Genomic DNA, 12,287 nt, shown 5'->3' on the forward strand with positions numbered 1-12,287 from the left:
TGATGGAGCTTCTACACTGTGTCTTATTTTTGCCTTAATGTTAAATCCTTGAGCCAAAGAGAAGTCAGAGACACCGTTCAGATTGCAGCGAGTGGGCCAGCAGCTGTCAGGGACAGATCTGAATTTCGGAATCCTTCTGCAAGGTCCCTCTCAGCTCTCCCATCCCACAGCCCTGCCTCCAGCCTTCGGTGTGGGACTGACTGGGGACACGGTGAACGATGAACCACGTTGTCTTCTTCCTTGGAGCTGCTCCATAGTTCCACCTCTTTGGCCAATTCCTGACGTTCCTGCGACATGCATGGGGTAGGGATACTGACGTGTAGTGAGAGCCGAAGCAGGATCTGTGGTGTTGGGTTTGTGTTGGTTTTTTTTTGTTGTTGTTGTTGATTTTTTTTTAATAAAGAAAAAAAAATAAGTAGAAGCGAAGTGCCACGCGAAGCAATAAAAGAAAATCAAAGGGAAGTTCAGCTAGGCAGAGTGGAACGCCGCAACACACTTCTGTAAGCGTTTCAGTTTTGTGAAGTCATTTTCATGGGGTTTTCGAGCAGTCAAACCCGTGTAATGCAAAGGCATTTGAATCCTGTACTGTACCTTTCACTTCAAATTGAAGTAAAAAGAAAGAAAAAATGGAGAAACATTTGCTTGGAGTAAGCAGATTTTATAGGTAATGCAGTTCGTGTGCTTATGATGGGGGACAGACCTCTGTGTTCAGGAATATGGGTTTCCAAGCTCAGGAGATTGACGTATTTTGTTTCAAGTAAAGGGAAAGGTTATATTTGTGAGGCCAGGTTCAAATCCCAGTTACAGCAGCATAAATCAGGTTCCTGGGTATCTGAAGCTGGCCGGGAGCTGGGAGGGCTGGGACTGGCACTGAGGTGTCCCATCGTCAATAATGTAGGATCTGCATTAGTGGGGAGGAGAGTCTCCATTCACCACATCCTCCACCCAGCATTGACGCCAGGCTTGTGCCCCTCACTGGCTGCCCATTTATTTCCCTTTCAAAGCACAGGGGAACACTGAACATGCAAAACCTGAGCTTGCACGATCAGTGTCTGTGGGTCTGGGGGGGTTCTCTGCCACGTCTCCTGGCTGAGGCAGGGAGGAGAGGTCCTGCAGAGGATGTTTGAGGTTTGTTCTGCGTGAGTTCTGGGCACGCAGGGGATAGACCCTGAGGTTTTCATTATACTGCTCACCACCCCCAACCCACACCGCTGTTCATTATTAGCAGCCTAATAAATACATTTTTAGATTGACTTTTGTATTTCTTTCTTAAAGCATGGTCTTAACCCTCTCTTTCATTATATACATTAAATACATCCTTTTAGGGTCATTTTCTGCATGGCACACACAGGTTGTGCCACAGGACCAAGGGCTATGGGAACACTGCAGGCATTTCTCTCTTTGAACAGCATGGAATATCCACTATTTTTTTTTCTAAATTTGAGAAATACCATGTATTACTCCCGAGCTCTGCAGTGGCTCTCAGTTTGGTAGAGTTAATGATTATCAGCATGGCAAAGTCTGCAGGGAGAGCCAGTGATCAACACCACTGATCTTATTTATTTGCTTTTTTCCTCCCCTTTCAGTTCCTGTTGATAGATAAGAAATTTGCTGCAAATACGTCACAAGCTGGACAGCACTGTCAGGCTGCAGTTGGAGCTTTAGGTCATGCAATGTTGTTTGTCCTCTAGCTTAGGGAAACATTAACCCTTGGACCCAGCTGCTCATTTAAAATTCCCAAATTCACTTCCCTTAAACATTCCCTGCTATTCCCATCCTCCCCATGCCTCTCCAGTAAGTGCAGGAAGAAAGTCTCTAGAAGTTAAAATCTTCTTTTTCTTGGGAGCAATGCTTTGCAAGAGGGTGCATGACATTTTCTGGCTGGCCTTTGGGGTCCCAATGGGAGGTGATGCAAGACCAGGGGAATGGCAGTGGTCATTCATAACACTGTTGTGTGTCCCAGGCCAGCTCCGACAACTGTGACAACAAGAAAAAGGGTAATTTTTTACCAAAGGGTAGTAAACATTTGTGCTGTCCTTGAAACCCGTGGTGGAGTTGACACTCAGCTGTCCTGGCCAGAGTCAACTGAGGTACAGAGCTGACCTTGCCTCACTCCTCCCCAGCAAAAACAGTGGGCAGTCACTCTCCCATAATATAATATAGTGATTATGTTTGTTAGCATGCTGGAAAAGTAAAACCCTATGTGCTGTCACCCTTCTGCAGAGTCTAAGCCTTGGCTCCCAACCTGGGATGCACAGGTGAAGCTGGTGGGTCAGCTCTTCCAGTGTCCAGCATATGATGCAGATGCTGAATGCATTATTAAACTAGAAGTCATACACCAAGCCAGTAACGTCACTCAGATGTAACACAGGGCACACTGATGCTCATGCCACATCTGCTGCATGGGAGGGCAGCTGCAGTGAGTGAAAAGCCAAGGAGACACCAACAGTAAGAGCCAAGGTGAGGAGCGTCTTGTAAACACAGTACCACCACCATCACCCCACTAGGCTTGTTCAAGGCATTGCAGTCACTGCCTGCCTGCCCCATAAAGCTAGATCCTTCTTTCATGCAAGGGTTTCCTGTTGTTCACAGACGGTGAGATGACACCAACAGCTATCACAGCAGCCATGGTGCTTTTGTCCTCATGGTAACTTGGGACCGACACAACCGGTCCAAGTCCCAGCAAAAATCAAGATGGGATGGGCCCAGAGAGATTATGTCTTTGCAAGTGGAAGCCCCATATTTGCACACGAAGTGGCTCCATCTCTGCCATGTGCCTCCTTTAAGGTCAGTGTCATCATTTTGGCCTTATCCTGATGCAAACTCATGCTAACTCTTTGATGGCAGTAGCTCTTTTACACAATTGTTCACAATGCTGGCATCATCAGTGTAATCCCAGGTGTGTAGGAACAGGACCAAGTATACAGGAATGCCATCAACACAACCACATCACACCTCACCAGACTCAGCAAGACCCCACTGGATTCACCTGCTCCAAATATACATGATCAGGTTGACCTGTCAGTGCTCCCATTACCAGGTAAAATTGCTTTGGAAGGCTGGAGGTGTCCCCCACATCTTCATTTCATTGTTTCTGCTTGTACTGGGTTATTTCCGTGCTGAAATAGGATGGCAGGCAGGTGATGTGGAGAGCACCGCCCAAGCCAAGATGGTAAAATGAAGGTCAGGTCCTATCAATAACTGCAGAATGGTGCCTGAATTAATATCCCCTGCTTTTCTGCTTTTACTTTATAATTCTATATAATATATAGTTTATATATTATATTATATTATATATAATACTAAAAGAGCCTTTACTTAATAATTGTCTAGCACCAGGAGCTGGCTCCTAGACACATGCCTCTTAACATGCCTTAGGGCAGAGTCCAGCCTATGGAGCCTATCCTTCCTCTGAGACAATCTGAAGAGGTGAACAAAATTCCCACTGACTTAGATAGTGTGCAAAAATGGGGTTCAGCATTGCAAATCCATGTTAGTGTTACCAAAGGAGCTGATGGCCTGTCACAGGGACAGGAGGCAACCCATCATGAAGAAAAAGATTTCAGTCTAAATTGTTCAGTGGATATGAATGGGCAGCTGTTGAAAGAAACAGAAGTCGTCACTTGAGCTTGTTGATATACTGGCACAGAGAAATGAAGTCCCCGTTGCATCTGTCCTTCTCAAAACTGCCCTCCATGCCAAGGGTTAAAATGGTGCACGTTGGGGTGCAGAATGGCCATGATTAAATCAATCCCCAAACTCATGTGCACCAGCCCAGTTCTTCCATAAAGCCATATGTGTCAACCCAAATATCCCATAAACCTGCATGCAGAGGCTCACAATTAGCCACATAGTACATCTGTGCCATTAACTCACAGCACACTGGTGGTGCCTGACTGATGCCAGCATTAACAATTTCCCTATAGGCTTAATGCTCTTCTATTACACGTAGTGGGACAAGACTAGCTCTTCCAAACTGGAAGGCAGGATGCATGACTTCTTCATAGAATCTTGGAATTGTTAAGGTTGGAACAAATCACTAAGATCTTCTAGTCCAGCCTCAGTCCATCCTCACCGTGACCACTAACCCTGTCCCTCAGTGCCACATCTATCCTTTTCTTGAACTCCTCTAGGGACAGTGACTCCACCCCCTCCCGGGGCAACCTGTTCCAACACATTACCACTCTCCTGGGTAAGAAATCTTTCCTAATATCCAACCTGAGATCCTCATCTCCCTTTGGTGACCTGATGGCCCAACTCTGCTTGCTGCTACTTTTTTAGGATTCACTCCTTCTGTCTACAGCCTGGAGGACCATCTATGCCTCCTGGTCCATGGGTATGGAGACCCATCTCACACACATAACTAGGAGATACACAATCTAAGCAAGACAATGTGAATCCCTTCCAAATTGTCATATTTACTGCATATGCACGCATATGCACCCAAATTCACCTTGGCTTTCAGATGCAATGAAATTCCCTGGGAATTTCCCAGCTGCTGCTCTGCTCTGTGTCGTAGTGGCACCAGTTACACTGCAGCTGTAAGATGTGTATGGCAATTATTAGTAATTGTATTCACTTACTCCATATAAAAATATCAGCACAGTTACATGAATGATTTGTGTAATGATATATTTGGTGTTATTAGGACCTAATATGTTATGCCTGTAATTACATACTATGCCCCATATAATAGGCCCGGAATTGCTGTGTAAATTTTGGGTAATTATAGAAAACTATGCTACAAACAGGTCCCACTAGACCAAGTCACGCATTTACTACCAGGAAATAACCATTATTAAAGGTTCTGCAATAGACAAACCAATATGAAAGCCAAAAACTGTCTGAATATGCAGCAATAATCACGAGAAAAGAAAGATCATGGGACTATATTAGAGGGAGAAAGAAACAACACCAGGGAGCAAGAGAATCATAGAATCATTATGGTTGGAGAGGACCACTGTGATCATCTAGTCCAACCTTCAACTCCTCAGCTGCACACCCACTAAACCATGCCCCTCAGACCCAGGTAGCCTGTCCCTTGGGGATGTTTCTCTTAACTCCATTTTAGGCAGTATTAGAGGAATCCTCTAAGCAATACCATGTTTTGCTCCAGCTTGAAGCTCACTCAGATGCAACTGCTCCAAGTGATGTGGAAGCAGTGTTCATCATTTATAAAACAAGCAAGTCAAAATGCTGCATGTAGATTAAAAGTCTGCCAGAGGTCATTACAGCTTACTGCATAGTCAGGCTTTTCTAAATCGCCTGGAAACATTGACATTGATTAAAATTTATCCCCTCCTTCCCAGATGCAAGAGCTTTTCCAGATTTCAACACACTTCTTTTTTTTCAAAGCTGATCCTTCCCCTGCTCGCTGCAGTATCTGCACATCTTCTGTTGAAAATCAATAGCAATAGCACAGTTCCTCATGGGTTTCTTGCAGTCATGAGCCTTTCTCCCAAGGATGGGTCCGGATGGGAAGAAATGAGATCAGCCTCTTGTATGGCTGGGTGAATAGTTATGGGCTTTGAGAGCTTTCTCATGGTTGTGAACCTCAATACAACTTTTAATTTCACTGCAGCCTTCCAGCTTCATCATCTACGCTGCCAACTGCTATTAAGGTTCCATTAAAAGCCAATGAAACACAGGGCTTTTTACAATACCCTTGACAGAATGATTTCCCTTTCTAGATACAGTAAAAAACTTCAGCCAAAAATACATCCTTTTGGTTAAAAAGAAAAAAAAAAAGAAGGAGAGACAATTTCAAGCCGATCAAAATATTTCACAAAGTCTTGTCAGGCTGTTTCAGCCAGAAAAAACAACCAAGAAAGGGCTAATTTTCAAAGCAAAACATTGATTTTTCCTTTCTGCCCATCATAATTACATTTGTTTCCACTTGCTTATGAAAAGCCCTCGATATCAGGCAATAATTCAGTTTGCACAGGGTGAAGTGTTTTGTTCAGATCAAAACATTTTCTACAGCACTTTGTCACTGGTAGATGCTTGGTAATTGAATTTTATTGTTATTAATTGTACCTTTTCCTTCAAGTAGGGTTCAAGTAACGTCCCTTCACTTCAAGCATAACTAAGCCTAGCAAAAGGGAGAAGGACAAAACCCTCAGCTGAATCCAAGCAAGTTGTGGTTAAAACAAAACGTGTAATAAAAAGGTGAGGGCTGGAAGGAAGGATAAAATGTAACCCTGGTTACGGATAGAATATGTTTGCTCAATACGCAGTCTAAAAGCTTTGATCCACAATATATCAATAACCAAAACCTATGGCTTTTCACATCACTGTTGAAGCAAACAAGTCTAATTTGGGAAAACTCATGTATGTGCTTGATTCTACTGAAATTTGTGGTACTATCAGGTAAACTGTTCGGTGCCCTGGTGACGGTGTCAGGAATGGATTTTGTGTAGTGGTGGATCGCGTGGCCTCAAATATTGGGAAATATGGGTAAAATTAAGTTCCACTCTGTGAACATATTCTTCCATTTGGAAGAAGTCTGAGAGGGCTGAAAGTGAGACCAGTTTGTAAGATCCACAGACAGGCAAGAGCCCCTGCTTGAAGAGCAGCACGACAGAGTCCTGAGCAACCAGGGCTCATGGGGGAGCAGGTGTGATGGACTAGGAACCCCACCTCATAGAAAAGGACATGTTTTGGAGCAACCACTGGGCTGACTGGCATTGAGTGAGTGCTCCCTGCTAGAGTGATACACAAAAATAGTATCACAGAACCATTAAGGTTGGAAAAGACCATTAAGATCATCTAGTCCAACCGTCAACCCAGTCCCACCTTGCCCACTAAAACCATGTCCCCATATGCCATATCTCCACACTTACTGAACACTTTCAGAGATGGTGACTTTCCTGAGCAGCCTGTTCCAATGCTTTGCCACTCTTTTGGGAAATAATTTTTTCCTAATATCTAGCAGGAACCTCCCCAGAGATGGCCATAAGATAGACTTGAAAGAGAGCTAAATGAAGATGGGGATAAATAGCTTCGTTTTGGAATCCTCTGACTTACCACTGCTCAAATTTTCAGCCTCAAAGTGGTTTATATAGAGACAATACCTGCAAGTTTGAGCACTGACCTGAGATTTACAGACTGCACATTTGCAGATGTACAATTCAAACTGATTGCCATGACCTCATATAAAATAGTAATGATTACCTATCAACGATACTGCAAGAATTGGGGAAAAAAAAAGGAAAGGGAAGGGAAGGGGAAAGGGAAAAGACTGGGAAAGCAGAAGGGGAAGGAGAGTGGGAAGGGAAGTAAAGACAAGGAAAATTCATTCTTAATAAAAACTTATGTTGACTGTCAGGAAATTGATCCTTCTGATCCATTAGTTATAGGAGCCAAAAACATTGTTTTGAATGTTTCTGGGGAACATATGCTTGATATACTTGCAAGAAACTTTTACATTACATCTTAGTAATTGCATGGATATGGAAAATAAGGTAGAAATCATAACAGTTTCCATTTCCTCTGGTAGCTAATCAGCCCAGGCTGCATTTTTGTACAAGCAGAGAGCTGTCTCCAACCCTGCATCCCCAGGATGAAGTCCTAGGTGAAGTGAGCTGACATTTCCCTAATGAATCAAACTATTTGCTTCAGAATTACAAGATGTGGGGCCAGTATTTTCAAAAGATGCCTTTAAAGCTCTGGCAGCAATTTAGTGTGGTCATGTTTCTGAGTGTGAAGTTCTTCATGTGTGAATGCTTGCACTCAGGATTTATTTGCTCGGACTGCACTCACACCCATGAGGGGATTGTGGCCATGAACCTTAAGTTTTCCATGTGCTATCTGCTGGATGGGATAAAAGGTTTAAAGGGCTAGAAAATGGTTAAGGGTTGACTTGCAGATCCAAGGTGGTGTTTAGAACTGTAGAGCAAGGAGTGAATTAGGAGAAAGGAAAATTGAGGTGTTCAAAGCCAGGTTGGATGGGGCCCTGGGTTGCCTGATCTACTAAAGGGCAACCAGCCCATGGCAGGATGTTGGAACTGGATGGGCTTTAAGGTCCCTTCCAACCCAAGCCCTTCTATGATTCTATGCTTTTCACATTTACATGAATCAAGCCCAGCAATTCTGCTACAATCTCTGCAGTCTTCCATTCCTTGCTAAGAGAATGTAGAGCACAGTGCACAGGTCCCAGGGATGATCTCAGATCCAGTCACATCACAGCAGCATCCAAACTCCAAGGTTACTTATTCCTGGTTGGAGGACAGTGATGCTGCATTCCTCGCAAGGCTGAATGGGTACCTGCCCCATGGGTGAATTGAGCCTACAGACTTTGCCTGAAGACCCCTAAAATTTCATCTGCTGTGCTGGGAATGGGGATGTCTCGGCCTCAGTGTGACTTTAGCACTGTGTTTGCAGTGCTAGTTATGGGTTATCAGTGACATGTCTCAGACGCACAGGTCAGGACTGCATTGTACACACTGTAAGTACAAAACAGAAAAATGCCACAGAACTGCCCCAGCTTTCTTCCATCCCTACTTCACTTCTCTAGTTTTTAAATAAATATATTATTATATGAAAATAAAATAAAATAAAATAAAATAAAAATGTAGCTTTTACAGAGAAAAGCGCTTGCTCAGGAAGCATGAAATTAAAAACTCTCAAGCGTGAATTTGCCCAGCTCCACACCGTGTGCACCTCGCCAGCCCCGCAAAGGGCTGGCAGCTTGCTAATTCCCTCCATGGCCTCATCCTGCAAACATGCAGCCTTGCGAGTGAGGCTTACTCATGGAAACGCTATGCCTGCATTCCGGCAGCGAGCGGCTCGAGAGGAACCTGCTCATGGGCACCCGGGGACAGGGCTGGCACCGCCGAGCCGCCAGCCTGGCACCTTTCAGAGGGCTCCAGCAGAGCAGTGTGCACAACCCTGAGCTCTGATCCCATGTGCTCTGAAGGACACCCTCTGGCCATGCCCGAGGCCACACTCAGATGTTTTCATACAACACAGACATGGAATGATAGAAACACAGAATAACAGAATCATTAAGGATGGAAAAGACCACTGAGATCATCTAGTCCAGCCATCAACCCATCACCATCATGCTCACTAAACATGCTCTTGAAGGGAAACAGTTTCAAGCAGATTGATGAGGCACGTGCAGGAGTTTTGCTGAAGTCAGCTTTACTTTCTGTCCATCTCTGTGTTAACAGAGCACATCCTGTTCTTGCTGTCTTTCACTTTGCTGTATGTTCCCAAGCCCCCTCCAACAGCCTTCAGCTTCTTGAGGCTGAGCATGGGGCACAAAATTGTCTGCTGCTAATCATAGCAGTGCCTTGTAAGCTTTCAAGGCTGCAAAATGGTTCATCTGGAGCACGAGTCTTAGGAGGAGTGGCTGAGGGAGCTGGGATTGTTCAGACTGGAGAAGAGGAGGCTCAGAGGAGACATTATCACTCTCTACAGCTGCCTGAAAGGAGGCTGTAGTGATGTGGAAGTCAGCCTCTTCTCCCTACTAACAGCTATAGGATGAAAGAGAATGGCCTTAAGTTGCACCAGGAGAATTTAATGTTGGATACTAGGAAAAATCTCCTGTCAGAAAGTGTGGTGATGCATTGGAACAGGCTACCCAGGGAGGTAGTGGAGTCACTGTCCCTGGAGGTGCTCAAGATGTGGCACTGAGAGACACAGGTTAGTGGGCATGGTAGGGATGGGTTGATAGTTGGACTATCACAGAATCACAGTATTGTAGGGGTTGGAAAGGAACCTCTAGAGATCATCGAGTCCAACCCCCCTGCCAAAGCAGCTCCCTAGCCCAGGTTGCACAGGTAGGCATCCAGGCAGGTCTTAAACGTCTCCAGAGAAGCAGACTAGATGATCTTAGAGCTCTTTTCCAACCTTAAGAATTCTATAGTTCTGTGATCTGCTTCTCAACTTCATGTGCCAGACACTATGGGGCAAGCATGTATCTGAGTCACAGACCACGCATCCTGGGGCCACGTGGGGTCTTAGAAGCTGCATCACCTCTCAAGTGACCCATCTCAGGTGATCCCCATGAGATGCTGTAATCATGTGCTGTGCCTCACAGCACTCCATCCTTGCCTACGTCCCACAGAGCAGCCTCCCTTCTGCTGCTGGGTGGCTCTGTGTGTATCACATCATATTCTGGAAGAGAAGAAAATGTAGGACATGCTCTTCTCTTAGAGGTGGAACAACAAACGCTGTTTGCTTGCTTTCAAATCTAATGGGCTTTGAAAGTTTTGTCCCTCCCACAGACAAATCCTGCTGGGATTGAGGTTTGTCTCCATCATGGCAGAGCCGCCCAGGACATCAGAGATCCCCCAAGGGTAGCAATGCTTTTGTAAATCTTCGGGAACTGCCTGCTGTGAACCCCCAAGTAGCCCCAGCCACATCGGTAATGCAGCGCCCGCATGCACCTAATGTGTTCCAGACTCCTTTGGTTTGATTGATGCATGTTTTGACATCTCAGAGAAAACATTTTGCAAGATGCACACTCGAAGGCTCTTTCAAGCCAAGATGGCTGTGGAAAGCTTCATGAGCGCTCCAGGGCTTGGTGTTTCTCTCTGCCAGCTGCTCTAATGAAAGCTCCTTGTGTAGACCAGAGCATTTAGCAGGGAATGATACCTTCCTTTAAAAAGCATCCTAGCTGGCTTAGGGAGCACAGGAATGTTTTATCTCACAATTATCCTGTGTTTCAACCCACTTTTCTGCTCTGGGCACCAAGAGATGGGAAATCTTTAACATGACGTTAGCTCATACACAGCCGTCCAGAAAACACTTGTGTATGTGTCCTTCCCAAGCAATATCTCACACCACATAGAGCCTACTCTGCAACTTGTTGCTCAGAACTTAATTACTTGAGGTAATTGGCACTGGGGTCAGCAGAGGAGGTTTTGTTCAGGCATAGCCTGATCTCAGTGCAGTGATGGCTTCCATAACACGTAGTGCTGGCCAGAAAATTCTCATGAGCATCTTCCATGTGATGTTTTTCCAGAGGCAAAGCCAGCTACAGAGGGCCTTGCATGTCCTGTCCTTCAGCCCTATGCAACTGTCTGTGAGTCAGCTCAGGGTCCAAATTGGGGGAACTGAAATAATTGAAATTTTAAACTTACTTGGAGCCCATATGCAGCATGACCCACAGGGGATTGTTGTGGCATGGCAGCAGGACAGCAAACTAGCAAGAAAAGGGTTGGGGCTCAGAGGCATTGGGAATCATAGAATGACTTAGGTTAGGAGGGATTTTAAAGCCCACCCAATCCCAACCCCCTGCTATGGGCTGGTTGTCACCCACAAGAGCAGGCTTCCCAGGGCCCCATCCAACCCAGCCTTGAACACCCTCATGAATGGGGCACATCCCTTAAAGCAACTTCACTCTAGGAGGGACTTGAATACGGGGCATTCCCTGGGATGCTTGGAAGGAGCAGCACAAGGGCAATGTTGGGAGTTTCTGGGTTTCTGTATAGGAAGAGTTATTTCAAATAATTCCTGGTCTCTCACCCCACAGGAAATTTTGAATGAAAACTTTAGATTCACTAGCAACAAGATTGAAGCTTAAATTTAAAAAAGAAAAAGAAAAAAAAATCAGGGAGGGGGAAATATCATCTTCTCCATTTGTGAGCCAAATGGTGTCAACCAGACGTTAAATAAGTGTCTCATGTTTTCTATTTCAGGAATTATCCCTGAGATTTTTCTGGCATAATTTTTCCCAACAAAGGAAGCATGTTTTCCTTTCTGCACCTCTACAAAGGACATTTTAAATAACCCATCTTGTCATGGTTCTTTTTGTTTCCTGGTCTACATCATTTGTATCCTATAGGTCTATAAGGAATACATTCAAGTTAATAATAAAATATTAGGGAAAAAAATTGCATCCATATGAACTTCTCAGCTGCTGTGTGACAAGTGGATAGTACACTCTTCACTTAGTTGGGAAGATCACAAAATCATAAAATCACTGATGTTAGAAAGACCGCTAAGATTATCTAGCCCAACCATCAATTCATCCCCACTACATCACTAAACCATGCGTATGGGAAATGTTGAATCATGTCCTGTACCACTGACTGATCACCTGAGGCGAGCACTGTGCCAGCCACAGGAGCACAGGTGAAGGCAATGCACCTGTGTGACCAGAAGTGTTGGAGCCTGGCTCTCCTAAACCCCCATTTAAAGGGCTGACCACCACTGAGGATGGTTCTCTTTCTGGAGATCACTCCTTTGGAGTTTCCTACCATGAGCCTAGGACAAAGGTGAGCATTTTCTTTTATTTTGATTGTCTCTTTCCATCTTGATAATCTTTCTAACTATAC

Source organism: Cyrtonyx montezumae, unplaced genomic scaffold (assembly GCF_038088225.1).
Source record: "Cyrtonyx montezumae isolate F1298 unplaced genomic scaffold, pur_monq_1.0 scaffold_2, whole genome shotgun sequence".
Classification (NCBI taxonomy): Eukaryota; Metazoa; Chordata; class Aves; order Galliformes; family Odontophoridae; genus Cyrtonyx; species Cyrtonyx montezumae.